The 27,115-nt window shown below is 45.6% G+C and overlaps 1 protein-coding gene across 3 annotated transcripts in view; it reads left to right on the top strand.

Annotated features, from left to right (window-relative positions):
• The first annotated feature begins 4,265 nt into the window (after positions 1-4,265).
• The window catches only part of HRAS (HRas proto-oncogene, GTPase), a 76,490-nt gene continuing 53,640 nt past the window's right edge, over positions 4,266-27,115 (top strand). For 2 of the 3 annotated variants that reach the window (XM_050952973.1, XM_050952972.1), the window contains exon 1: positions 4,266-4,625. The gene's annotated coding sequence lies outside the window, so the exon portion shown is untranslated. Of the gene's footprint in view, positions 4,626-9,664; positions 9,710-27,115 lie in introns of all 3 variants that reach the window. The other variant, XM_050952974.1, reaches the window with a different exon arrangement.

The raw sequence follows: 27,115 nt of genomic DNA, 5'->3' as shown, positions 1-27,115 counted from the left end.
AATCTGCAGCGGAAGTGTTCTTAAAATGAACTACATGTACTGGGTCATCATCTGAGACTTCTGTAACATGAAATATAAGGCAGAATGAAGGTAAAACAGAGCAGGGGACATACAATTCTCTCCCAAGGAGTTCAATCACAAATTTAATTAACACATTTTTTTTTTAACAAGCATCATCAGCATGGAAGCATGTCCTCTGGAATGGTGGCTGAAGCATGAAGGAGCATAAGAACATTTAGCATATCTGGCACGTAAATATCTTGCAATGCTGGCTACAAAAGTGCCATGCAAATGCCTATTCTAACTTTCTGGTGACATTGTAAATAAGAAGAGGGCAGCATTATCTCTTGTAAATGTAAACAAACTTGTTTGTCTTAGCGATTGGCTGAACAAGAAATAGGACTGAGTGGACTTGCAGGCTCTGAAGTTTGACATTGTTTTGTTTTTGAGTGAAGTTATGTAACAAAAAATCTACAGTTATAAGTTTCACTTTCACGACAAAGATTGCACTGCAGTACTTGTATGAAGTGAATTGAAAAATACTATTTATTTTGTTGATAATTTTTACAGTACAAATATTTGTAATAAATATACACTTTGATTTCAATTACAATACAGAATACAATATATATGAAAATGTAGAAAAACATCCAAACTCTTTAATAAATTTCAATTGGTATTCTATTGTTTAACAGTGCGATTAAAACTGCGATTAATCGTGATTAATTTCTTTTAGTAAATCGCATGAGTTAACTGTGATTAAGTGACAGCCCTAGTTTTTACCTCTGTCTCATGTAGCCATACTCTGGGCAGGGATAGACGGGACAACACTAAAAATGCCCAAGCTTCCACCAACAGAACTGCACCACTAGTGAATTTTGCATCCCATTTCCCCTAGAATAGATGATGCCATGCTACAGAGACTAGTGGAGCTGATATGTTACAAAGGAGACAGTCTTTCTTCTATAAGTGTGGCAGAAGCAGTGACTACTTCCTCTTTAGGCTCTTGCTCTGGCCTATTAACAAAATCAAGTGAATGCCAGGATGATAGAAGTCCTTGAGTTATACCTCCCTACTGCATACATAATCACGATAGTGGTCAGGAAGGCAAACGAATGAATGGGTAGACTTTGGTATTCTCTGTCCACAGGGCACGTTCTCTTTAATTTGAGATCATGGGAGCATGCTGAAATGCTCCCCATTTCTCCCCCTTTATGTTCTCTCATATCAGTAGGCCTCATGTCTAACCAGCCTCCCTTCCAGTTGAGGAGGACAGCACTATACTTCATCTTTAGCTAGGCAGTGCCACTGCAGGTTTGGCTGGAAAGGTTTCTAGAGAGCTGCATACTCTGCCCTCTGCAATCTAGGGCTCTTCCAGTGGGGTTGCTCATCAGCAAGAGCACCTCCTCTTGGCCAGACATGGTACAGCAGTCTCTTCAACTCTGGCCCCCTCTGTCAACAATCCCTCCAAGCCTGTGGTGGTTTGCCCCTTCTCACAACTCAGCCCTCCATCCAGGTACTTATAGTCTCTGTCCCTTCCAAAGTAGTAAAGAGTCCAACAAAGAAGAAGTCTAATGACCTTCTACCAGCTTTTCAGCCCCACCCTGGTCTCAATAGTCCTTGTCCCCTTGCATCAGGGCAGCTTTTACATCTTTTTTCCACATAGCTGGTAGGGAGAGCCTCCTGCAGTCCTCTGGGTTCCAGCCCAGGCACCCTGTTTGAAGCAGCTCAGCCTGTATCTTCAGGCTCATTGCTGCTTCCCTTGGCCACTTCCTACCTTCATCTGCCTCCCAGACCCTTTCACAGAGAGATTCATTCTAGTGCTTTGTCCCTGGAGGGTCCAGCTGCTTCCTGCCAACTTACACTTGATGCAAAGCCATCCCCTTCTGCCTGGTCCATAAGCTTTTATCCTAACTCTTGATGGTCCACCAGTTAGCTGCAGCTGAGGAGGTATTTATTCTGTCTCTTAACCCCTTAGTGGCTATGGCAGGATAAGGTTTATATACCTCATCGTAGTTCTACACAGAATGTGCAAACTGCATCTGATATCTGATTGATGGCTGATGAGGTTTCAGACCAATTAATATTACTGAACAGGTATTCACATCATAGAAACCGTCATCAAGGCACCCTTGTTAGCAGTCTCACTATGGCCAGGTCTACACTATTACTCCTGGGGGAACTCTGCATCACTGCACGTGCGCGGAATTCATGGCCCCCACAGATTTCTTTGCTTACCCGCAGAAAAATGACTTCTGTCATGGAAGTAAAGGGAAGTCACAAGAGTGGTCATACGCCCACTACCTGGCAGTGCAGACAGGTTGGTTTGGGCATCCAAAGCAGCTAGTAAATACACATGCATCTGACGAAGTGGGTATTCACCCACGAAAGTTCATGCTCCAAAACGTCTGTTAGTCTATAAGGTGCCACGGGATTCTTTGCTGCTTTTACAGATCCAGACTAACATGGCTACCCCTCTGATACTTGGTAAATACACAAATCACCACTTGGGAGGAGCGGGACTGGGTAGTCATGTATGTGGGAGAGACAGAGACACTCTGTCCCTCTTGCTAACTCTTGCAGCATGCTCAGCATGGAGGGGCAGGGTTTAGGGGGTATTTCTGAAAAGGTAGGTGTGGGGCAGGCTCTGTTGCCTCAGGCAGAGGAGAATGTAGCAGACTGCCTGCTTAATGAATTGTTCCCATTGTTCTTAGTGAATTCTCCCAGGAGTACAAAATAGGTGTAAACATTTTAAGGCTCCATTACATTGCCAGAGTGGTGTAAAGGAGCTGTATTGTAAAGAACAGTATGTCCACATAAATGCTTATGGTGCTTTAATGATTAAAACGGGTCTACATTTCGATAGGAAATTTTTTCAGTCCAAAATGTGCTCCATGAACTGTTTGCTACTGATCTTTTTGGAGATGGTCAGTAGCCAGTATAAATTGTGAGTTTGAGTCCCCAGCCCTCACTTGCTCTTCAGGTGCTCATGATGACTAATAACTAGATGTAAAGAGTCAATACTAGCTATATTACTATTAGACAGAGGGGGTTTGATGATTTCCTCCAATGCTGCCCACTCCTATTCTCCATCCATTGTATTGTAGTTTAAATAAATTACCAAAATAATTGAAACTACCTGGATTATACGATATCATTTTGTCAAAAAACATGCAGAATTTTAAAATAGTGTTCAGAATTTTTAGGGTTTTTTTTGTTGCAGAATTTTTAGTTTTTTTGGCACAGAATTCCCCCAGGAATAACACTATAAACTTAAATCTGTATAACTAAGTTATGAAAAATCCACACCCGAGTGACAGTTATACTGACCTAACCCCTGCTGTAGACAGTGCTGTGTTTCTCCCATCAACATAGCTACCGCCTCTCACAGAAGTGGATTAACTATGCCCATGGGAGAAGCATCTTCACTGAAGCACTGCTGGAAGGTTTTAAGCATATCTTGCCCTGTGAGTGGAGAAGCCCAGGAGTGTCCTAGCACAGGGACTGAAATACCCTAAGGCACTATCTGGTAGAGCAGCGTGGGAGTTGCCCAGGTCCTTTATGTTCTGTGGCTAAACAAAAGACTCCATCCTCCAGAGTCATCAAACAGACCAGCACCTTTCACCAGCATTAAATCCAAGTTAAAAAGAAGTGAGGGAGGCTGGCAATGCAGGATGCCTTGTTCCTGCGAATATAAAAGGCCAGATCTTCAGCACAGCTCCACTGAAGTCAATGGAGCTAGGCTGCCTTATGGCTACTGAGGATATGGCCCTAAATGTGTTTTTATTAAAAAAAAAATAGAAGTGGGAGGAGACCAAGATTCATTAAACAACGTCTAGGTTTGTGGCTGGACCATTTGTGTTATCATCCTGATGTACGGTTATCACACAACATTAGCTGACCAAGTTCTTAGAGCAGCAGTCTAGAAACCATCAATACTCCCCAATGTCTCTCTAGCCCACGGGCTGACACCACAGGTTGAACGGGGCGCTAAAAATAAGGACTAAGCAGCAATTCCCCTCTGGCTACTGCGCCTTCCTCCAAGCCCCCAGCCCTCCCAGTGCCCCGGCGGAGGGGAAGGGAGGTGCCTGAAGCGTCGGTGACTGACGCAGCCCGCAGCCCACCAGGAGGCCCGGGGCTGTGCACCCGGGTGCCCGGGCTGGCGCGCAGCGCCTATCAGCGGCGGCGGGAGGCGGTGAGTGACTGGTGGGCGGGGAGCGGAGCCTGGGCGTGTACCGCTCGCTGCTGCCGGGGCTCGCCGAGCCGCCTCTGGTGCACACACACGTACATTGTCCGAGCGAGCTGCCGCCGCCGCAGCGAGAGAGCGCCCGAGGGCTCGGTGCCAATGCGGGGTGGGCGCTGCAAGCCGGGGGCTTCTCCACCACCCCGGTGGAAAGTTCACCTTCGCCTGGGCCCGCCGCACCATTGATCCCGAGCGGCCGCCGACGGGGAGGGAGGCAGGATCTGCGGCTCTGGCCGGGAGGGGGGATTTTTTTTTTTTTTGCCTTTTCCCTCCAAACTTTGTGTGCGCGCCTCCCGCAGAAGCCCCCTGCCCCTACCGAGGATTTGCCTCTCCTCCGCTCTCTGCCGTGCAAGGAAAGCCGCCGGGGCTGGCGTGAGCGCTGGTAAGTGCCCCCCATCCCCTTCGCTTTGGGGGGCTTGGAGGTGGCGGTGCAGCCCCGGGAGTTGTGTTTGCGGGTGGTTTCCAAAGTATGGGCAGCGGCAGGAGGAAGGGGCGGCGGGGGGGTTGATCTCTGCCTGTGCCCCCTCCCTCCCACGCAGCCCCCCGGGAATGCTCAGGGCGGCGGGCGTGCAGCAGGCACTGCAGTGGCACGGGCAGCGTGTCCCAGGGAGCATGTGTGCGCGGTAAGGACTGGTGGCTGCAACCGGGCATTGCAGAGCAGAACTGGCTTTCCTGAGGAGCAGGCGGTGGCTGCTGCTGCTCGGGGGGTCGCTCGCTGGAGCTCCGTTGATCCTGCACCACTTGTGATAGTAGGCTCCAAAGTGAGCTGGGAGGATCAGCCCATCCCTCTCTGGAGTCGGAAAGCGGGTGTCTTTGATAAAAGTGTGTGTGGGGGAGCTAGGAGGAGGAGATGGTCCATATGTGCCTGCCTGGATGCACCGGTTTGGGAGGGAGCACTTGTATAGGGAGGAGGAGGAGGTACTGTGCTCAGAGCTATGCTTGTGAGGGGGCAGCAGCAATGGGAGGGGTTACATCTGTTTGGGGAAAAAGGAGACAACAGTGGGTTGTGTCTGGGAAGGGGCCTCTGGGTTGGTGTGGAAGAGTAGCTTTGGCCTTGGGTGTGTCAGGGGCTGCACCTGGGTGGAAGAAGGTAGTAAGAGGAGAGGGGGTAGCCACCTGTTGGTGTTTTTGGGGAGAGGCTGCAGTTTTTCTTTCCATGATTCTCTGAGCATTTGCAAGTTTGTTCTCTCTCCATCCCCCAAAAGCTTTCACTCTTCCCCTTGATTTTCAGACCCTCTTGTTTTGTGAAAATCAGGCCCTTGCAGCCTGCTCCGGAGGCCACCGGGGTGGTCCTCATACCTCCAGATGTAAAAGCCTCTGTGCTCGCAGAGGGAGATGTTAGCATTCATGTATGTGTCTAGGCTGTTCGGCAATGGTATAGATTTCTCCTCATGTATGTCCCAGCCCAGCTGCCGTCTCTCAGCTGTGGCACTCCACATCCCTCTGCACCTTTTGCACCAGGAGGCAGTGGCAATAGGATCTCAGGGCAGCAGCTGATGACTTCTGTGCTATCTTCCTCTCCGCTTCTTTTCCCTCCCCAAAATGTGAGGGGACTTCCAAACAGGAAAGGAAGGGATGGGGGAGAATCACCTGCTGGCCTGCCCTCCCAGTCTTACAATGACTCTGCTTTCTGTAAACACTTCCTGCCAGTCCAGAAAACATGGGGAAATAAATGGGAGGGGCTCTGCATCCTCCAGGAGAATACCACAGCCTGCTGTCACGTTTCCCTTGCCTATTTTTTTTTCCTGCGTTCTCGTTTTTCATCTTTCCCAGATCCCTTGGTATCGCTGTACTGATGCCTACAGTGATATCACTGTCAGCAGCAGCTTTAGGGAGTGGTCTATGATGATAGCACAGCAAGTCTTCTAATAGCTGAGCCTGGGTGGCCACTGTTCTTTCAGTTGTCATGTGCCACTGAATTGGTGCAGTAATAACGCTTCTGAGTGCCCTTCGTTCCACAGAGTCCAGAAACCCGTTACAAGGCAGGGTCTAAAACAGAAATACAGAGGGTGGGGGGCAGAAGAGAGGAGTCTCTCTAGGATCCTTCCTCCTTCCAGGATGTGTCTTGCTTTCTAGTCTCAAGTGTTATACCGTGGCCACACACTGGTAGAGGAGAGATGGACACATCTCCCAGTGCAGTGTCACTTGAGAATAATGTCAGGAAAGCACTTTATAGTGCCAGGGTGAGGCTTGCTGTCTCTGCAGTTGGGAGGGAAAGCCAAATGGAAGTCCGAGCTGGGATTAGCAAACTCTGAGTGGCTGATGGTCCGCTCTTGAAATGCCTTGTACAGTGTTGTACATCACAGTGGGGCACAAGGTGGGGTACTGAGGCTGAGATTTTCAAAGAAGCCTAAGGGAATTAGGTGCTGAACTCTCTTAGACCTGGCTTACACTCACATTTGTCCACTACATGTGTGCTTTTAAACGGACTTAAACAGGCAGAAACACTTGAGTGGATACACTCTTTGTATTGGGCTAGGGTGACCAGATGTCCCGATTTTTATAGGGACCGTCCTGATTTTACGGTCTTTTTTTCTTATATAGGCTCCTATTACCCCCCACCTCCACCCCGTCCCGATTTTTCACATTTGCTGTCTGGTCACCCTATATTGGGCTGAGCTTGTCTTATATCAATTTAGCTCGCGTTGGTAAATTTTATAGGTGTGAGCAAAATTGATATAACCTGTTTTAAACTGATAGAACAGGGGAAGGCAACCTATGGCACGTGAGCCGAAGGCGGCGCACAAGCTGATTTTCAGTAGCACTCTCGCTGCCCAGGTCCTAGCCACTGGTCCAGGGGGCTCTGCGTTTTAATTTAATTTTAAATGAAGCTTTTTAAACATTTTAAAAACCTTATTTACTTTACATACAACAATAGTTTAGTTCTATATTATAGACTTATAGAAAGAGACCTTCTAAAAACGTTAAAATATATTACTGGCACGCAAAACCTTAAATAAGAGTGAATAAATGAAGACTCGGCACACCACTTCTGAAAAGTTGCCGACACCTGTGATAGAAGCTTGTCCACAAGGAGTCTGCCCTGGTGTAACTGAAGAGTTATTAAAGAAGCTTAGGCCCCTTTGAAAACCACAGCCTAAATGCACAAAATAAGCAAGAAAATTACTGGCCCAAGGGGGGTATGATTGGCTCCAGGGGTTGGTGTTGAGATACACAGATCCTTTATATGTCTAAGACCTTGTCTACACAGGGGTTTTAGCCAATGATGTTGCACTGCTTCAAAATCCCCACCCCGGCAGAGATGCATTGCATTTGTGTAAACAATGACTTGCATTGGTGCAGCATATGAGGTCATAGAGTTTAAGGCCAGAAGGGAACACTAGATCATCTAGTCTGACCTGTATATCACAGGCCACCAGCATCCACCCACTAAACCTAACAACTAAAACTAGACCAAAGCGTTACAGTCCATAGGACACGACTATAATGTGCCTTACAGGCAGAGAAGAAGAGGGACTGAGGTGACCAGTGCCAGAAGCCTCTACGATGGCAAGGAATTGACAGAGAGAGAGAGAGAGAGAGAGACCCAGTTAATCCTGGCAAGTGATTTGCACCCTATACTGCAGGGGAAATGGGGTGGGGGGAGCCTCCGAGATCATTGCCAATCTGACCTGGGAGAAAATACCTTCCTGACTCCATATATGGCAATCAGTTAGACCCTGAGCATGTCAGCAATAACCAGCCAGTTAAGCATGTGACCAAGGGAATGCTCAGTGCCACCCCAGAGCCCTGGCCCATCCAGTCAAATGTCCTATCTCTTGATGAGGCCATTTCTGATGCCTCAGAGGAAGGAGACCAAACTACTACCTACTTCCACGAATACATGGGGTGGGGTGGGCGGAGGAGGAGAATCCCTTCCTGACTGGGGTGGATTGATTTAACTCACCAAGTGGAAAGTCTTGATTTAAATCATCAATTTTAATCAACTTTTCCATTTGGACTTCATTTATGTTCTAAAGAAAGATTCTCATTGGTGGATATCACTATTAAAACATGTTGATTTACAGCTAAATAGAGCCTTTACACTAGATTTGGTACGTCTTTTTGCTATCTAGGGAGTTACACTATAACTACACTTATTTAAGCAAGTACATACCTTAATATTTTCAGATTCTTCATTGTGTATTTTTAGTAAGTTAGAAAATGGTGAATGATATATTGCTTATTTACTAGATCATTAACTTTTTGCTTGTGATTTGTGTAGAGCTGCATTAGGATGGTCAGTGGAATTTAATTGCACACAAAACAGCATATAAAATTTATTTCTATTAAAACAACTGTAAATGTTTTGAATACATAAACTTCTGTTATCAAAACGTGTTTCACATTTACAACTTATTTATTAAACAGAGGTGTTGATTGTAGTCAGTGGATTAAACTGATCATTCCAGGTCAGCCTGGGAAAATTTTCAAATATGCCTAAGTGAAAGTGACTGAAGCTTAAATTCCTACTCACCTAAGTCTTTTGAAAATGAGTTTCCCAAGATACTTAGGCTGTCCTTCAAACGTTTAAAACTAGTAGATCTCATCCCCTCCTTCCTTGGTCTTTATTCACAGACTGGAAGAGAGACAAGTTTTCCTACTTTTTTTCAACTCTGTATTGATTTCTCAACTTTGAATGAATTAGTCCAAATGAAGAAAATATTTTTCTGTGCCTGCAGAGGCAGCTACTGCTGTCAGAAGCTAGTTTAGCACTTCAAGAAACTCTGATTCCAGGTGCTTAGCTAACAACTTCCACCAGTTCAGTAGTGCGACTTTCTTTAAAACATCAGGAAGCATGACATGTACTGCTTGAATGTTTCACCCCCAGCCCTGAAATTTATTGTGGTTGGCACAGTTGATGGGTGATTGGATGCCCATGTCATAGCAACAGCATCTTCAGCAGTTAGACATCTATCCTGATGCTATGGGTTGAGAATATTGGCAAGAAAATAAGGTGGAGTAAGTGCTCGATCCATCTGCTGCTTGCTATTTAACTTTGTTGTTGGGTAGTTTTTTCTCCAGTACCTTTTGAACTTCTTTCCAGATTTAAAAGCATCAGCAATACAGCAGCAGTCTTTCTGTAGTTTGTCCAAGGCTACAGGAATATGCTGGAACCTATCTTCTACTTATTCCTGACCCTGGCAGGTGACTGTCTGAACCATAAATCAGGAGGGACTATCAGGGTTGCCAAGCCCTGCCCCCACCATCACAAACAACCGCATCCTACTAATCCACTGATAAATTTGCCCAGCTCTCTTGAAACTCATTAAGTTGAATCAGCAGGTCCAATCTAGTCTGGTAAATGGCTTTTCATTGGTCTAGTTATCTTATGTACTTATATAGTCCACATTACTGCAGTGCCTCACTGCCTTTTATTGTATTTATCCTCACAGCCTCTCTGTTATCCCTGTTTTACAGGTGGGGAACTGAGACAAAGAGTGGCTGAGGCCCAAATCCTCAAAGGTATTTTGACTCCTAACTTCCACTGAAATATCTTAGCTCTCTAAATCTGAGCCTAAGTGATATGCTCAAGTCTGCCCACTAAGTCTTTGGTGGATCAAGAACTTGAAATGCAGTCTCTCCCGGGTCCAAGGGCTACTGCCTTTAACCACTGACCTATCTTCCTCTGTTCATCAAAGATCTTCTCCATTCTGTTCCTAAAAGACAAACTTTTCTCCGGCAGAAGCACCAGCACAACTGCTGCTAATTGATACCCTTGTTCACAGTTTCATTAGAGAGGCCAAGAATTGGCTGGGCATGGAGAATGAATTTCCTCTTCCTAGACAAGTTCCTCCATGTCAGGGCAGAGTCATGTTTGTGCAGCACCAACCATTGTGGCACATTTCATCAGAAGGAAATGCACTTTATTTAAAAGTGAAAGATGAAGGATGGAAGGAAAAATCTCCCACGTTTATTTTTTAAAAAATAAACCGTTTTTAAGTTAGCAATAATTACCTCGGTGTGGGGCATCTCTGGAGTGCTAATGATCAGACAGGGCTTAGGACCTGAAGTGAACTTTTCTAGCCGACATCCGGTCCCCAGAAATTTTCTGAGCTTGGTTCTTCAGTGCTTAGCTACGATAAATTGTTGATATTACAGAGTAATAACATGAACAGCATTTATAGCCTAATATGTTGGCAAATTGCAAAGTGCCGATTTCCCAGACTGGTGCAGTATCACTTTGAAAGGGCTCTACTCTACTGTACTCTCTGATTGCGTATAAAGAGGGAAGTCGTCGGCTTATTATATTAGTTCTCCAAAGGAGGTCTGGAAAAAGCATCAATTTCCATGTAATTTCATCTTTCATCTAAAAAACAAATTACATTTCTACCATTATAATTACATAGATAATCATACAAATATGAAGTGGTGCAGTGCTGGCTTCCTAAGTCTGCAGGCAGACAGCTCCAGTGCCTCTTCTGCTGCTTATGCAGACTGAAGACATTCCACAAGTTCATGCCCAATTCTTCTTTGAATTCTTGCAACCTTAACTGCATGTCCCCAAGAAAGTTTCCAGCTTGTCTTATGCAGGTATATGTTTCAGACCCTGGAGATATTGCATTATCCTGACCACAGTAAGGTGGGACTGTAGGGTTGGCTCATTCTTTGCTGATGAGGAAGATGGTGGCTGTGGGCGTGGTAAAATAACTTTTATGTTCTTAGTATCACTGTAGTTAGTATCTTGAGCTCTATGGTCATACATGTTATACATGTTCATTGAGACAGATTACAACAGAAGGCACATGGTTTCTGTAGTGCGTGAGGTCGTGCATGACATTCTCCGTGGTGAAATGGATAAATACCTGACATCTATGTCTCCCATTCTACTCTAGTGATGTCTTACGCACTTGACTGTAGAATTCCACACCTTTCCAAATTAAAGCTGAATTTGGGGGAATGCCTTACTTGTAGCAACCAGTACAGTCAGACTACACTGTTTGAAGAAACCAGCTTCATCAGTGTATGGTTCTTGTGTAGGTCTATGGGGGAAGGAAGGAGGGCCAGCTAGGACGTATCCCTCTGCCATCCTAGAGGGGCCAGTTGTCAGGACTTGAAAAGAATTACCAGATACCTACTAGCTAAGGTAAAAAATAACTGCAACCCACAGTTTAAAGCAGAGGTGGGCAAACTACGGGCCACATCTGGGCCGTGGGACTGTCCTGCCCAGCCCTTGAAGTCCCAGCTGGGGAGGCTAGCCCCCCGGCCCCTCCCCCACAGTTACATCGCCATTCAGCTTGTGCCCACCCACCTCCCAGGCTTTCCAATAAGCCAGTCCCGCTGCTCTGAGTGGCATGGTAAGAGAGCAGGGGCGGGTGGGAGGGTCTTAGATAAGGGGCAGAAGATCCTAGGGAGCAGTCGAATGGGGCGGAGGTTCGGGGGTGGGGGTGAGGAGGCGGTCAGGGAACGGGGATGGTTTGATAGGTGTGGGAGACCCCGCGGTCCTATCAGGGAGCGGGAGTGTGGATAGGGTCAGGGCAATCAGGGGACAGGGAACAGGGGGGGTTGGATAGGGGGTGAGGTCGCAGGAGGACGGTTAGGGGAGGGGACGGTCAGGGGTCAAGGAGCAGAGGGGTTTGAATGGGTTGGGAGTTACGAGGGGGGCAGTCGGGGTGGGAAGTGGGGTGGGGGGGGCCAGGCTGTTTGGGGAGGCACAGCCTTCCCTACCTGGCCCTCCATACAGTTTCACAACCTCGATGTGCCCCTCGGGCTAAAAAGTTTGACCACCCCTTGTTTAAAAGAACAAGAGTTGTGTATTAGACTGTATCTAACTGTATCTTATTGTCATGCATCTTTCTACTTAATGTTTTAAAATGTAAATGTACAACCACGGCTCATCAAATAGCGACAAAAAAAATCTAAATACATTTGAATTCCACTTGTATTATTCTAATATATTAGTAATCTGATGTCTAATATACAGCTGGTCAGATTCCACAGAGTATTATTTGAATACATTATTTTACAAATACAGATAAAATTAATCAAATGAATTATTTGCTGAATGCTGTTTAACCATCCTGCCTTGCTACATTTCTCTTGGTTGTTTTTTAGACCTTCTTTTTCTTCCTGTTTTCACTCCACTTGTTTGTATAATAAACTGTGGTGTATCTTTTCCTGAGCTCTCTTCAGTGGCTTTTCTTCCTTTCTTCCCCTATCCCTCCATTGTTCTTAACATCTTCCCATGTATCTTCTTTCCTTTTTTCTTCTCCTAAAACCTTTCTCTCTCATACTTCTTTTTTCTGAGTTATCCCATTATTCCTACTTTTTCCCTATCTTCTCAGTGGAAATGGAAATAATATCAAATGCCTTACGGCCAAATGAACTAAATCTACTAATTGCATATGAATATGAAATCTGGGAATGACCACGGGGCAATTCTGCTCCATCTTTCTCTTGGTTTTCTGGCTGTTGCAGGGATGGTGTTTCTGCAGTTCTATATCTCTTTCAGCATTCGTATTTGGTTGGAGATAAATTATATTAGAATTGGAAAAGGTTCAGAAAAGGGCAACAAAAATGATTAGGGGAATGGAACTGTTTCCCGTGTGAGGAGAGATTAATAAGACTGGGACTTTTCAGCTTGGACTTAGGGGAGACATGATTAAGGTCTATAAAATCATGACCCGGTGTGGAGAAAGTAAATAACGAAGTGTTATTTATTCCTTCTCATAATACAAGAACTAGGGGGTTACCCAATTGAATTAATAGGCAGCAGGTTTAAAACAAACAAAAGGAAGTATTTTTTTCGCACAACACACAATCAGTCTGTGGAACTCTTTGCCAGGGCATTTTGTGAAGACCAGGACTATAACAGGATTCAGAAAAGAACTGAATAGATAAATTCATGGAGGTTAGGTCCATCAATGCCTATTATCCAGGATGAGCAGGGATGGTGTCCCTAGCCTCTCTTTGCTAGAGTCTGGGAATGGGCGATGGGGTGGATCACTTGATGATTACCTGTTCATTCCCTCTGGAGCACCTGGGATTGACCACTGTCGGAAGACAGGATACTGGGCTAGATGGACCTTTGGTCTGATCCAATATAACTGTTCAGTGAATATCTCCAGTGCCTGCTTTTGCTGTTGCTCAGAGATTTTCTGGTCAGGGCAGAATGAAATTGACCAGATTCTTGTAATTTTCACTGCTGCCCAGAGGGAGCTTGAAAACAAGTAGTGAAAATGGATAAATCTCGTCAGTTTTCACTCTGCTGCAGCTTTTGGGAACTCTGAGCAGCAGTCACCACATATGACTTGTCTGCAGGCTCAGAAAGGCTGTTTTGTTTGTTTGGAAAGTTTTCTTCACAACCATTAGAGATGCGTTACTTAGGGCTTGTCTACAGTTGGGGGAGGGATCAATCTAAGATACATGACTTCAGCTATACTATTCGCCTAGCTGAAGTCGAAGTATCTCAGTTTGACTTACCTGGCTGTCCTCACGGCGGCGAGTCGACTGCCGCGGCCCCCGTCAATGCTGCTTACTCCCCTCCTGCCGAGGTGGAGTACAGGCGTCAATTCGCGGATCAATTTATCACGTCTAGACGAGACGCGATAAAGTGATCCCCAATAGATCAATTGCTACCCGCTGATCTGGTGGGTAGTATAGACGTACCCTTGTCTTAAAAATTAAAATCTTGACTGTGCAAAAGAAGACTGCATTTGTACTGGAAAGATTCTGTCTTACCCTGGACTTGTGGATTTTTTGAAGATTTACCAGTAGGTCCCCACCTCCTTCATGGGAGAGCAGGGATCCACTTCCCCCAAGAACTGATCAACTTATAAATTGCTTTTTAAGTGTCATTTTCGTTAGTGTGCTTGCTTCAGTGTGCTCGCTAGTATGTTTTAAAAGCTAGGATCCTCTTTAGAAACATAGGACTTGCCAGACTGGATCAGACCAGTGGTTAATCTGGTCCAGTATCCTGTCTTCAATGAGTTTTGATTGCTTCAAAGGAAAGTGCAAAAAATCCTCCTTTAAGCAGTTATACCCTCAAGGAAAGAGCCCTCATGACCTCCATTAGTTAGAGGTTGGCTCAAGCCCTGAGATGCACAGGTACCACAATAATGGACCACTGCATAAAAGCCTACATAGATAGAAGCATGAGGGCTTCTGTTACTTCCAAAGCGATTTTAATTTTAATTCTTAGTATTGTAACTCTGGATGCTTTGTTACCCATATAAATGTCCAATTCCAGCTCTTGGCCGCCATATATTGTGACAGTGAGTTCCACACACTAATTCTGTTTTGTCTAGGGAAAGGTCTTTTAAACTTTCTTCCTTTAAATGTCATTGAATGTCCTTATGTTCTTGTATTACTACACAGAATGAATAGTAGCATACAATATACTTTCTTTGTCTTATTCATGTGCTGTCTAAACTAAATAGTCCAAGGAAGAACTTCCAAATGAAGAGAGACTTGCTGTGTAAAGGATTGGAAAGCTTTAAGAGGCTCTTTCCCCATCCCCTTCCCCCGTTTGTCCCCTGTGTATGGTATTAGAGCTCAGGAAGATTGCTCTTGGAAGGCATAGGGAATTGGTGCTGTTTGATCTCTTGTGGTGGTAGGACTTTCAGCATCTGTGGGCTTTCTGACCTACTGTTTTGAGAGTGCAGGTAGGAGTGGGGACAGGTTGTCGTGCATGCTTGAGGCAAAGACTTGGGAGGATAATAGTGTTCTTCCAAATGGTGGCCTGAATATGATGCTCTCCATCTCAGGTTAAGCTTGCCTCCTGCATTACTACTTTGATGCTTCCTATTATCCCATGTTGCAGTATACTGGAAATGTCCTTTTTGATAGAGGTAATTTAAAAAAAAAAAAACTTTGTGTTTTCAGTGAGGATTGTCTTGTCTTGGATGTGTCGCTCAGCGGGCTGAGAAGAATGAATGCAGTCTGCTTGGTTTACAGCAAAAGAACAGTGAGAGGGAAGTGTTCGGGTGATGTCTTGTGCGCCAGTGCCTCTCTCAGCTGTTAATCACAATGTTGTTAGCTAGCTGTGAGCAAGAGGCACTATACGTTGTAGCTTTCTGATTTCAGTACTGGGAGTTGTACAATGACCTCTTCGTACCCATAAGGAGACATCTCTGATTCACTTGTGGGGAGCGGGGGAAGGCCTGTATGTGGTATGAAATTTTGGAACAATAGTCCAGTGAATAACCACACTTAAAAAGTCAAATAACGTATATTGTATGCTAAAATTTGACCTGGGAGGATATTCCCTGGCAGTTAATCACCCGTGATGGGGACAGGATGAAGCTGGCGGTAGTGGTTATAAAAATCAAAAGAAGAAAAACCTGTTTTATCGTCTAGAAAAGTCAGACTATGACTTGTGTGTTGTGCCATGCTCATGTTCAGTTTCTAGTACAGAAGTATCTTTAGAAACTACAGGCCAATACAATAAGAAAGCAAAACTTCATTTTCATCCTCCAATTGGAATGAAGCTTTCAGCTACTGCATGGGCAACAGAACAGTTAAGAATCTGTGGTAGAGAGAATGGGGGTGTGTACTGTGGTACTTTTGGTGGGCATCCTAATGAGACAGGCCGTCTGGGAGGCTCATCTGTCTAGGACAGGAGGTGATGCATAGTTTTTGTGGGCGAGAACTGAAAATGCAGGTCTCTGGGCTCCATTTTCAGCAGTCATGGACCTGATGTGTGACCTCACTGTGTCTCTTCCGTAAAATGGGAATAATACTGAACTGCTGATCCGGGATGCTGTGAGGATTAATTCATTAGCATTTGCAAAGCACTGGGGTGGGGGAATTGGATGGAAGGTGCTATATGAATGCAAAGAACAAAAACAGACTTGGTCCCTGGGTAATAAAGAATGGGTCCAACTGGAGTGACTTTGGATTTTTATTTTTGCATCAGCAAAATCGGTACAGTTCAGATGCTGATCCCATTTTCATTTGAACCCTAGAAGTTGGGGGCATCTGGTTAAAAGACCCCAGTTTGGCGCATCCCTAGGGCAAAAGCTCCAGCTAGAGCTCTCACATAGGGATGTCCTCACTGCTGCCTGTACATCTCTCCCTGTTGTTTAGCAGTGGTATGTCTGTAGTTTAGTTTCCAACATGGGAAAGATGTTATGCCCTGTGCAACAAAGAGGATGTTTTACTGTTACTGGGAGGAGAAAAGAGCAAGAGCTGTGAGCAGGTAGCTAGGGGGGAAAGGAGAGAGAAGGGTGAGGCTTGTGCGAAGGTGTCTGTGATGGTAACCGGTTCCAAACAGAGACAGATTCTCACTCACACCTGGGATGATCAGAAGGAACATGTCTGAGTCTGTTTCAGTAGCTCTCTGCAGGAAGTAAAGTGAAGAGTGGAGGGAAGGGACTCTCCATGCGAAATGCCATTAACCAGGCTGCTGTTGTGTAACAGGTACAGCCGGCCATCCTGCCAATCCAGATTGAATCAGTTTACAGACAGCTGAGAGTGGGAGCATTCAGTGAATGTTGCCATGAGGGAAAGCAGAATCCAGTGAAAATATTCCAAGGAGATTCTTCCTGGTGAATGGTGATGTTTGGGGTGAGAAAGGACCTTGTTTTGAGCCTTGCAGAGGTACCTGGTTCAGGAATGCTTTGTTAGAATGACAGATTATGCACGTGGCAAGAGAGACAGAGACCTTCTGTATTTGTCAGAGGTTGATATATTCTGCTCAGGGGAGGTTAACAGAGTGGTGATTTGCTTTAGCAGTCAGGACTCCTTTATCAACCTGACCCAAAACAAAGAGGAAAGATCAGGACAAAGGGAAGGAGGGGGGGTCTGATTTGGGGTCCTGGGTAACTTTGCCTAGGCTTTTGTACTGTGGATGACCCACTTATACTGGGATACCTCTCCCTTGTCCCTGCTAGCTCCAAAGGAGATGCTCCTTGGATGGTCCTAGCTCACCCCTTTTTCCAGACACTACAGAGATTGTGGCGTGTGTGTGTGCTCTCTCGCTGTACAGTACACCCAGTTTAGACAAAAAAAGATGCTCGTGGTCTAGAGCTCTGTGGCATTGTTAATCTTCATCTTCAAAAATGTGCACTTGAAAAATCAAGTATCAGGGTAGCCATGTTAGTCTGTATCCACAAAAACAACAAGGAGTCCAACTCCTTGTTGAAAAATCAAGGCATTCATTTCTCCCAAAACCTGTGAATTTGGTGCAAGGCCAAATACGTGTCCATTTCCCCCTATGAAAATCACCTTTCCTGGGGGGAAGTCACAAGAGCTTGTGGCAAAACATGCTAAACCAGCAACTAATTTCACATCATGAGCCTTAGGCTGTGGCTATGATGCTGTGACAGCTCATGCCACCATGTATTACAGTGTTGGAGTCCCTCCCGGAGCTGCTTGTTTCTAAGTTCATTTGGCGCTCTGGCATCTTTAACCCTTTGAGCGCAGACGCTTTGCAGCATGCAGGTTGAGCAGATGCTGGAGGGAGAGTGATATCTGTGTATGTGTGTGAGAAAGCATGCACATGCACTGCATACTATTTTTGTAATGTCTCCAAAAGGCTAATAGCACATTTCTCCCCTAACCATCCTGTTTGAGTTGTGTGCAGAGAATGGAAGTGACATGACCCTTGCAGTATTCTTCCCACACTCATTACCCTTGCCTCTTCCTGATTTGCATGAGGAGATATGAGGCCAGCAAACTAGCTTTTTACTTGAGGGGCTGTCCCAGTTTCCAAGCAGCCAGCCTGAGGCAGTGGCCTACTTCATGACTTGCTTTGATAGGCAGTAATTGGCTTGTTGCTCCATTGGTGTGGGAAGAGAGATGTAGATACCCATGCAGGACGGTGTGGGAAGGGTTTAGCTTTAGCTGCCTGCACCAGGGCCTTGCTTATTGACAAGAATTCTGAGCAACTTTCTGCTTTGGGGTTGTTCCCTTCCTTTCTGCTTCTGCTGGAGATTGTCTTAGAAGGGTGTAGTGATGTTTATTTAAATACTGGAGTGCCCATCTCATGCTTTCCGAGTGCTCTTTACAATATGTAAAATGCTGCAATTGCCACCACTTTGTACTTGAAAACACCTGCTGTCCTGACATCAGATGAAGAGGCATTGTCTTTTTCCACCTAAAACAGACGCACTGGCTTTACCAACCAAAAGGGATGTGGGCCTCGTCATGCACAGATGCCAGCACTTCTTGACTTTCATTGAACATTTCCGGTTGCAACTCAGACAGAGAGGAATGTCCATTTATCCCTTGGAGACGTTGCCTCAGACCCACCAGCGTGGCAAGCTCTGTCAGAATCTGAGCGACTTTGTGGAGCAAATGGTTCATTCCTCATGGCAATTCTGCTTTCAGGTGAAGGCAGCTTGGATTAATCATGCTGAACAGGTCTGCCGTGTGCTGTTTAGCAGCAGCCATCATTTCAGTTGCTTGGAGTTGGATTGTGACTTCTACCAGCTGACTTCCAGCTGCATTCCTCTCTTATTTAAACCATCACTAGTCCTCTGTAAACCACACTGGCCTGTGAGGGTGGAGCTAGGGAAAAGGCTATTTAAGAACAGCTATTAATAGTGGTGGATTCCAGGTTTGAATCATGTGCTGCCAGACCAATGAGAATGGTTATTTGATGCCGCCACACGTACCTCCAGAGCTTCCGGGACCCTCTGCCCGGACTATGATACTGGACCCTTGCCTCAAAAGGGATAGTGGTGACCCAACCTCACACCAGAAGAGATTATGCTTGGTCCATGACACAGGTCTGTTTATAACCTCACCTCACTGCCTCCAATCCCTAGATCCAGAGTGTGGCTGGTTATGTGGGTTGCGTAGGTAACCACTTGGGATAGCCCAGTTGAGGTCACAGTAGCCATGAACTCCTGAGTTGATCTTAAAGAATCATCACCTGGGTGGATCCTGAAGTCACCAAACACCACCATCCATCTGGGCTTAGTACCGGTGCTGCTGTCTTGTCTAACCAGATCTCAGTTGTCTTTTATAATCTGAGTATGAGCTACAGCAGCTTTTGTTAGCTACCGATTTTGCATTCCTACATCACTCTGGATTCCTAACACACACAAACGTTGTTCTACTTTTGTGGCCATTGAAAGGATGTAGCTGGCTTCCTGCATAAGAACCCCAGAGGCTGCAGAAGTCGCCTGTGTATTCCTTCCTTGCCCTGAAGTCCCTATGCTCCTATCATATTGCAATTGCCCATTTCAGCAATCTGTCATTCCATGCAGGTATAACTAAATAACCCACTGGAGACAAGTGTTCGTTGTGTTCTTATCTCTTTTCCCTAAACAGTCCTCTGTCTGCCACTGTTGCGCGATGAAACTACAAAAGAACTAATCGAAAGGAAACCCCAAGACCTTTGCTCCTCAGATAAGGGTCCCTAAGGAATATACTCACCTTCCTCCCTATAATGAATCCCCCCAATTATCCCAACTGACCACAAGAGATTCTCACTTTCAAGGCCCGACCAGGTATTCCTCATTCTCAAACTTTTGCCTAGAGTGAGATAAAGGGGGCTGTAACCTTATTTTATGGAGGCAAGAAATAGAGAATACATCCTACCTATTCAATGCACCTACCTCCCCGCATCCCTGTAACAGACGCACCTACAGCCACTTTCCCAAATGCCCCACTCATTCCAATGTGGGAAGAGTCTGTTCCTAAGTTGTCCTCCTGCTCATCTCCAGACTGAACCAATAACTCCAGGTGCCAAGCCATAGTGGTGTAGCAGCAGGAAGTGAGTCAGAGGGCTTGTGGGTAGGTGTGTCTCCAGAGGGCTCCTTGCCATTTTGCAGGTGGCATAGGCGGGGTGTGAGTGGAGTGAGAATGCTGTTGCTCCTTTTGCCCATCCACTCATTGCACGATGCCCAGCCCTCATCGAGAGGGAGACACCTTAGCATGTGCTGTGAAGGAGCAGAATCCTGCTCTCCCCCCCGCCTGCCCACCTTCACAAAATGCTCATCAGTCTTTGCAAGTTCACCTGTGGGTGGGGAGATGGTGGTGGTTTTAAGCCTGAGTAGCAGGGGAGAAAATCAAGGTTCAGTCTCCAGAGAGCAGGTCACATCCTGCACTTTGGTTCCTCTTCTGTTGTGAGGAGTGGACAGGGAGCCAGAATACATTTCTCAGAGGTGGCTGCTTAACCTGTAATCCTCCACTTCGCGTTCCTTTCCAAAGCTGCCTAATATGCTCCAGGCTGAAAGCAGCTCTCTGAAGCCTTTGTGAGGTGTGACTCATCACAGTCTCCAGTTCACAATGAGTGTGCCCAGACCCACAGACAGCCACTCTTCCCACTGGACCAAGAGCTGGTGCATAAATCCTGTGGCAATTCTAACTGTGGTACTAGGCGCTTGGGGTGGTGAAGAGCTGGCAGGACTGAGCTGGGGAACCAGGAGATGCTGGAGTAGGGTGTCCAGGTCTGTAAAACATTTGATGGGAGTACAATGGTTTCACAGCCGGGCTGGGGCTTGGATTCTCTGGTGAATCGTGTGAGACGAGTGTGTGTGCTAAATGGGATTGGCCATGAGAGAGTTTGCACCTGCCATTACTGTCCTGAGTATTGGCTTGGTTTCCACTTGCATAAATCTGGCACAGAGTGCCCTAGTAGATCTGTCTTAGAGAGAGAGAACTGTGGGGTTAAGTGGTACTTAAGACACTATGGGTTACGTCCCATGTTCTAGACACGTGTTTATATACAGGACCTGGAGACTTCTCTAATGCCTGATGGACTTAGTACCCCAGACCGCCCTCTGTCTTTGAAGAAAGCTTGTTTCGAGAGCCTAGGAGCTTAATACGACTTAGAAATCTCAGTGAATGTAGCACTGGTCCCAGGCACCAGCTGCATGGCAGGCATCAGGGCTCTGTGGGGCTTGCTCTTGTTGGCTGCATTATTGTAGCACCAAAAGGTCCCAGTTGTGGATCAGGGCCCCGCTCTGTTGGGCGTGGCCCCAGGTATAACAGAGACAGTCCTTGCCTCAAAGAATTTACCATCTAAGTATAAGATGAGACAACATATGCATGCAACAAATGTGTGGAAGAGTGCAAGGTCAGCATGATGCTGGTCAGAATGCAGGTCAGCATGATGAGCAGCAATTATATTGCTTAAACAGCAGTTCTGGTCTGAAAAATGACAACGTGAATATCCCAGCCTCTGATGTGCCCTTGTCAATTTACCCAGGCAGCAGGCTGAGGAGATGGGGTATTTCCACCAGGTCCGGCTTTCACTCAACCACGCTGTATGAAATGGCGGCATTACTTCATGGCATATGCAGAAGAATAGGGAAATAGGGTCTGTGCAATCTCCAGTCTGGCATGTAAATGAATGCTGAATGGAATTGCCTTATTCCTTATCGTCTAGTTGCATAATGGCACCACCTGGGGGTCCTAACCAAGATGATGGCCCCATTGTGCCAGGCAGTGTACACACACACAACGAGAGAGTCTCTGCTGCAGGGAGCTTGCAGTCAATACAGACAGGACAAACAAAGATTGAGAGAGAAGAGATGATATCCCTATTGTACATAGGGGAAACTGAGGCACAGAGCAATTAAGCGACTCACCAAAGGTCACACACAGAGTCAGTAGCACAGTTGGGACTCAAAACCAGGTCTCCTTTGTCTCAGTCCATTTCCTTAACCATAAGATCACTCTTCCTCTTCTGTTAATAATCAGTGAACTTTAAAAGTTTCAGAATTCAGGTTCAAAGTACCCAAATGTTTAGATTCTTAAATATTCAACTGAAGCACTGGGTTGCTAGGCTGTTCTGACCTATTTTTTCTCATGGTATTTCAGCATTTACACTTCTGGCCTGAACTCAGAAGGACAGACATTCAAAATAATTGTGGAGAGGAAGAAGTTAGATTCTTCAAACTTCAAGTTTAAAAAAAAAAAAAAAGGGTATTTGGACAAGTACAAATATAGATATGCATATCTGGACTTAAAAATAATGAGAGAGGGGGGCCCACTTTCTGTGCAAATACAACAATCTATAACCAGAGGACAAGTCTTTAAGAATAAATGATAAATGACAGCTGTGTGAATTGGTAATCTTGGTCTCCCATATACTAGAACTATACTAGTGCCCCTCCTCCCTCCCAGCAGCTCATGTGAGAAACTTTGAAGTCCTTCAGGCTAAGACCTACAGACTTTATAAACTCCCCAGAGTGTTCTTACACTTTGAGGTTAAAATATCTGTAGCAAATAACTCCAAAATGAACCATGCTCCTATCCCCCAGATACTTCAAGGCACTCTTTACAGAGAGGCTAGTTAATTAAAACAACGTGGGGTAAATGGACCAAGCCTTTTATGAGTAATGGCTTTCCAAGGAAAAGTTAGATCTTCTAGAAGCTAAAAGTCTTTCATTTATTCAGACTCCTCTCCCAGTCACTTTGGTTGATTAAACTGGCACTTTCCAAAACAACACTCCTCCTAAGTGAAATTTTTCACATGTGAAAGCAATTTTTTGTGCAAGGTAGAGTGTAGGTGACAACTTGGCTTAGAATAGAAAGCTATATATAAACTTAACTATTGAATTCTTACCATGCTTCCGCGAATAAGCCTCACAGCACCTTTCTGAGGTAGGTAAGGGATATATAGTGATAGCGTGTCACACCACTGAAGTACACTGGCCTACTACTGAGCAGCTGTCTAACAGCACAACAGTTTAAGAGAGACAGTGAATAAAGGTAGCTCATCTAGATGAAACCACAGAGTGATGTTGAGCTGCTCAGAAATGTAATTACCCGAGAGGGAATTTGGCTAGAATTTTGGGATTGACATTTTTATTTCCTTTGAAAGTGTCTAGGGCAGGGGTTCCCAGATGAGGGGGGTACATGAGACATCTTTGAGGGGTATGTGGGAGAAATTGTGTGATGGTGGATTTTATTATTTCATTTCATTTTCATAGGCTACTCAGGTGAAACTTAAAAACTCTTTGGGAAATTGTTATATAAAATACAGTAGTTAATTTACTTCAAGATGTACCAATGAGAACACACACATGCTGACATACAGAGCGCTCACCTCCAATCACCATACAGTGTAGGTTCAATTGCCCAGCAACTGTCCAGTGTAACAGAGGTCAGAACTTAGTGGGGCAGGGGTTTTTGGTTGTATATGTTGCACTATACAGCTGCACATAACAGTGAAATGTGGGCAGATGGCTTAAGATAGTTGGTGTTAAGAAGAACTCACAAAGTATCAGTGATGAGAAGGGTAGGGGGGATGCGGGCAGCTGGGAGATCTAGAAGGGGATATGCAATATGAAATGTTTGGAAACTCCTGGTCTAGTGGAGTCTTTAATGACCACAAGTAGCTATGGTGTTGGTATTCTATACATCCGAAAAGATAGGACCTCTCGCTGTATGGTGTTTCCTTGTACCTTGCTGAGTCAGTTGGTCATTGCGGACTCAGTAATAGTTGTTCTCTGGAGGTCTCCAACCCAAGTACTGACCAGGCCCATACTGTCCACCTTATAAGATGCGATAGGTTTACAGAGTAAGGTGAATGGCTGTAGGCCATAATAAAGGCAGACTTGTGTTCTTAAAGACTTGTACTTTGGTTACAGAATGTCTGAATTTGTACAGAAAATGGGCCTCTAGCTGTTTTATCTTACTGGTGCCGGCAAATAAGAAATGAGGAGAAAAGCCTCTTGTCTGCCCCTACTTTGGCCTCTAGTACATGCAGGTATAGTTCTGTATAATGTGGACCTGTCCCTCCAGCTCTGTCCTCTTGGGATAATGTGATTCAGATGCCAGACTCTTTAAAGAGAATAGTTGCGCTGTTGGTCCCCCTTCTCACAGACTGTGCCATGCTCTAGGCTGCATTGTTACAGCAGGTAAATGGCAGTGCAGTCTTTGGAAAGATATAAACTGTTTTGCATTATCAGACTTGTGTCAATGGACTTTCATTCAGGGCTGCAAGGCTGGAATAAGAAGAGGGTGTTCAGGACTTGGAGGGTTTCCTGGAGGCAACAGAGCTGCATTATTTATATGAAGTTGGCTGATGGGCCGTGCTGTACAGAACTGCCATCTCTATGAGCTACTGATTCTCAGAGGCAAGTACTGTCACAAAATCTTCACAACCTTAAGCAGCAGGCCAGCAGTACCTGGCAGATGGTATTGGGACATGGAGAGGAGGTATACTGAGACTTAGAGGAAATGAGGTGATTCAAAGAGAAGGAAGCTTGTGGCTGTTCCTATAGCCCAATACCAGAAACACTGAAGAGGAGGGTTGCACACAACACATCAGTGGGAAGCATGGTACAGAGTGCATCTGGACCATTCTACAGGTGCACAGTCATGGGTCATACTTGGTAGTGTTGCACTGGGGTCTGATCCCCGCGGTTGGGTCAGGCCAGTAGTCAGCACAGTGTCTCATTTAAGAAGTCATCTGAGGTTTCCATCTCTAATTTCCCATTGGGATGCCTAGAATCAGGTTTATTCATTGCACAATCTAAAGCAACACTACTGCAACCCCAGCATGGATCTCTGAAAGTCAGATGTTCCTGTTCGCTATCAGTGAATGTTGTGGGATCAGTATTTGGTTGGCAATTGTGTTGATGTGCTGGGCTAAATGGGTCCAACTCTCTCTTCTGCAGCTGTGTTGGCTCTGCTGGGACGATGGGAATAAGCACTTGTTTTTTTCAGCATGTTGAAGAGATTCAGTTTAGAGTCCGAAGAGACACAAGGAAGCCAATGAGGTCAGGAAGAGGTGGTGGTGGTGGTAGGGGTGGGGGAACCTTACTTGCAATAATAGACTCTTTCTAGGAGTTCATTTGAACCTGGCCCTTCCCTTTCGTTTTCCTCTGAAGTCTTCAATCCAGTCTCTCTCCAGGCAAATGTCATGCAGTCCCTATGTTTATTTTTCCTATTTGGAGTTGATGGCCTCTCTTAATGGTTTATTCCACATGTTTATCCCACTGTCAGAGGAAAAATGACTCTGCCTGCACTCCCTGTTTGCTTTTAATTTCCTTATTTTCTATAACATCACGGCTGATGGCTCAAGAATCGTTTACAATAACTCCTAAATCTCTCCTGGCCAGTCCAGCGGCATGACACTTCCTTTTAATGTGTATTCTCTGCTTTGGCTTTATGCCCCTAGACTCATCATTTTACATTTGTCTGCATCAAAACTACAGTGTTGCCAATCCCAAAGGATCATATATCAGAAGAAGTAATGAAAGGAAAAAAAAGAGAGACACCCTGAGAGAAGTTTAAAAATCCAAGGCCCCCCCCCCCCCCCCCCCCGGAGTGTCTTTTTAAAAAAAAATTTTATTGGTATTGTCTCATCCACCCAGCATACATGTTAATTGTATCTTCCCCTTTTCCCAGCCCTGTTCTTCTATGTCTGTCTCTCCTGCTCCAGTCTATGAATTAATATCTGCCAAGTAAACCTACCAGAATCTCCAGATACCACAATTCTTGTTGCACATAGTGGCTGGAGGCCTGTAAATTTCACTTTTCCTACTGTGGGCTCAGATGGGAGGTTACACTAGCAACACTGTTTTCCACTTACTAGCTTAAGTGTCTCCTGCTTCCCCCCCGCCCCCTCACCAAATGACCTAGATCCCCTCTGAATCTTGTTGCAGGGGAAATTTTGCTGAATATTCTCTATATAAAATAGGACCATTTCCAGGCATGACCTGTCGTATTATTTGAATTACAATAGCACCTAGAGGCCCTGCTTGGGGGTAAAGACTTTTTTGTGTTAGGCACTGTACACGCACAATGAAAAAATAGCCCCAACCCCAAGGAGAGCGTACAGTCCAAGATGAAAGACAGTGGATGGATTCAGTAAATAGATGAGGATAGTACAAGGTGACAGTGAGACAGTTAGGGACCTACTTAGGAGCTACCTCTTATTGTCCTTTCTGAGCTCTGTGCATCTTTCCATCTGCTCTTCTTGCCTTCCCTCCCCCAAAAGGCAGTTCCTCATCTGGTGACTTGCTAGCCCTGAGCCAGTGGAACGATGCTCCTGGACTTCACTAAATCTCTCCTGGGAGTTACTGCCCTCCTCCCTGTGTATGGTGCCAGTGAGGAGCTCTCCCAGTGTCCGAGTGCATGATTATTTTTTTAAATCTGATTTAAACTCATAAATGGCAATAAATGTAACCTAATGAGCAACCAGGGACTCAGTTTCCTATTCTGGCTAAGCTATGTTCACTGTTCTGCCACTCTTGCTCCTCCTTGTATTCTGGGGTTGCCCAGCCCTGGCATAAATTAGGGTAGCCTCAGGGCTGCTGTAATTTACACTTTGCTGTAGTGACACCCTGAGGGCCAGTGTGGCAGGTGGGAATAGCAGGAGCGCAGTGATGGTCTGTCCATGCTCCTGCCACTGTGGGTGAGGAGGTGTGGTGGCGCAGAGCCAAGTATACCAAGGAAGCCCCTAAGCTAGGGATGTTGCTCAGAAAGCAGATCCAATGTCTCCATGGCTGCATTGTGCCAAGAGAGAGGGGTAAACTGGCTTTAGAGCAATGGAGACGTGGGGCTGCTAATACTGTTTACTGTGGTTTTACAGCCTGTTAGATCCAAGCCATCACGTATTGCTCTGAAATCCCTGTGCTGCTCGTGCAGAGCAGCTGGCGATAGAGCAAGAAGCTTCAGGTATCAGCCCTCTGACTTCGGTGGATATAAGTGAGTCCCTCATTGTAGCCTCTGTCCTTGCAGTGAAAGGCTGCATGGTGCTCCCTTCAGAGCTCTCTCATTCTTGCTTCTCGCCTGAGACCAAACCTGCTGCCTCACAGTACTGCCAGCACCCTCTGGTTTGGGTAGCACGCTGCCAGGAATGGAAGACTGGGATCAGGGTGTGAGATGCTGAGAAGATGCACTTTCTGTATATAGACTTGCAAGGCATTTCCTGCAAACATCCCTGTTGTGTGAGGCACTGTACAGACACACAGTGAGAGACCGTCTCTGTTCCCTGGGTGTTAAGTCTTAATGATAAATTAC

Source organism: Gopherus flavomarginatus, chromosome 5, assembly GCF_025201925.1.
Source record: "Gopherus flavomarginatus isolate rGopFla2 chromosome 5, rGopFla2.mat.asm, whole genome shotgun sequence".
In the NCBI taxonomy this organism is placed as follows: domain Eukaryota; kingdom Metazoa; phylum Chordata; order Testudines; family Testudinidae; genus Gopherus; species Gopherus flavomarginatus.
The sequence above is the reverse complement of the archived record's forward strand: the minus strand, read 5'-3'. Positions and strand labels throughout refer to the sequence as shown.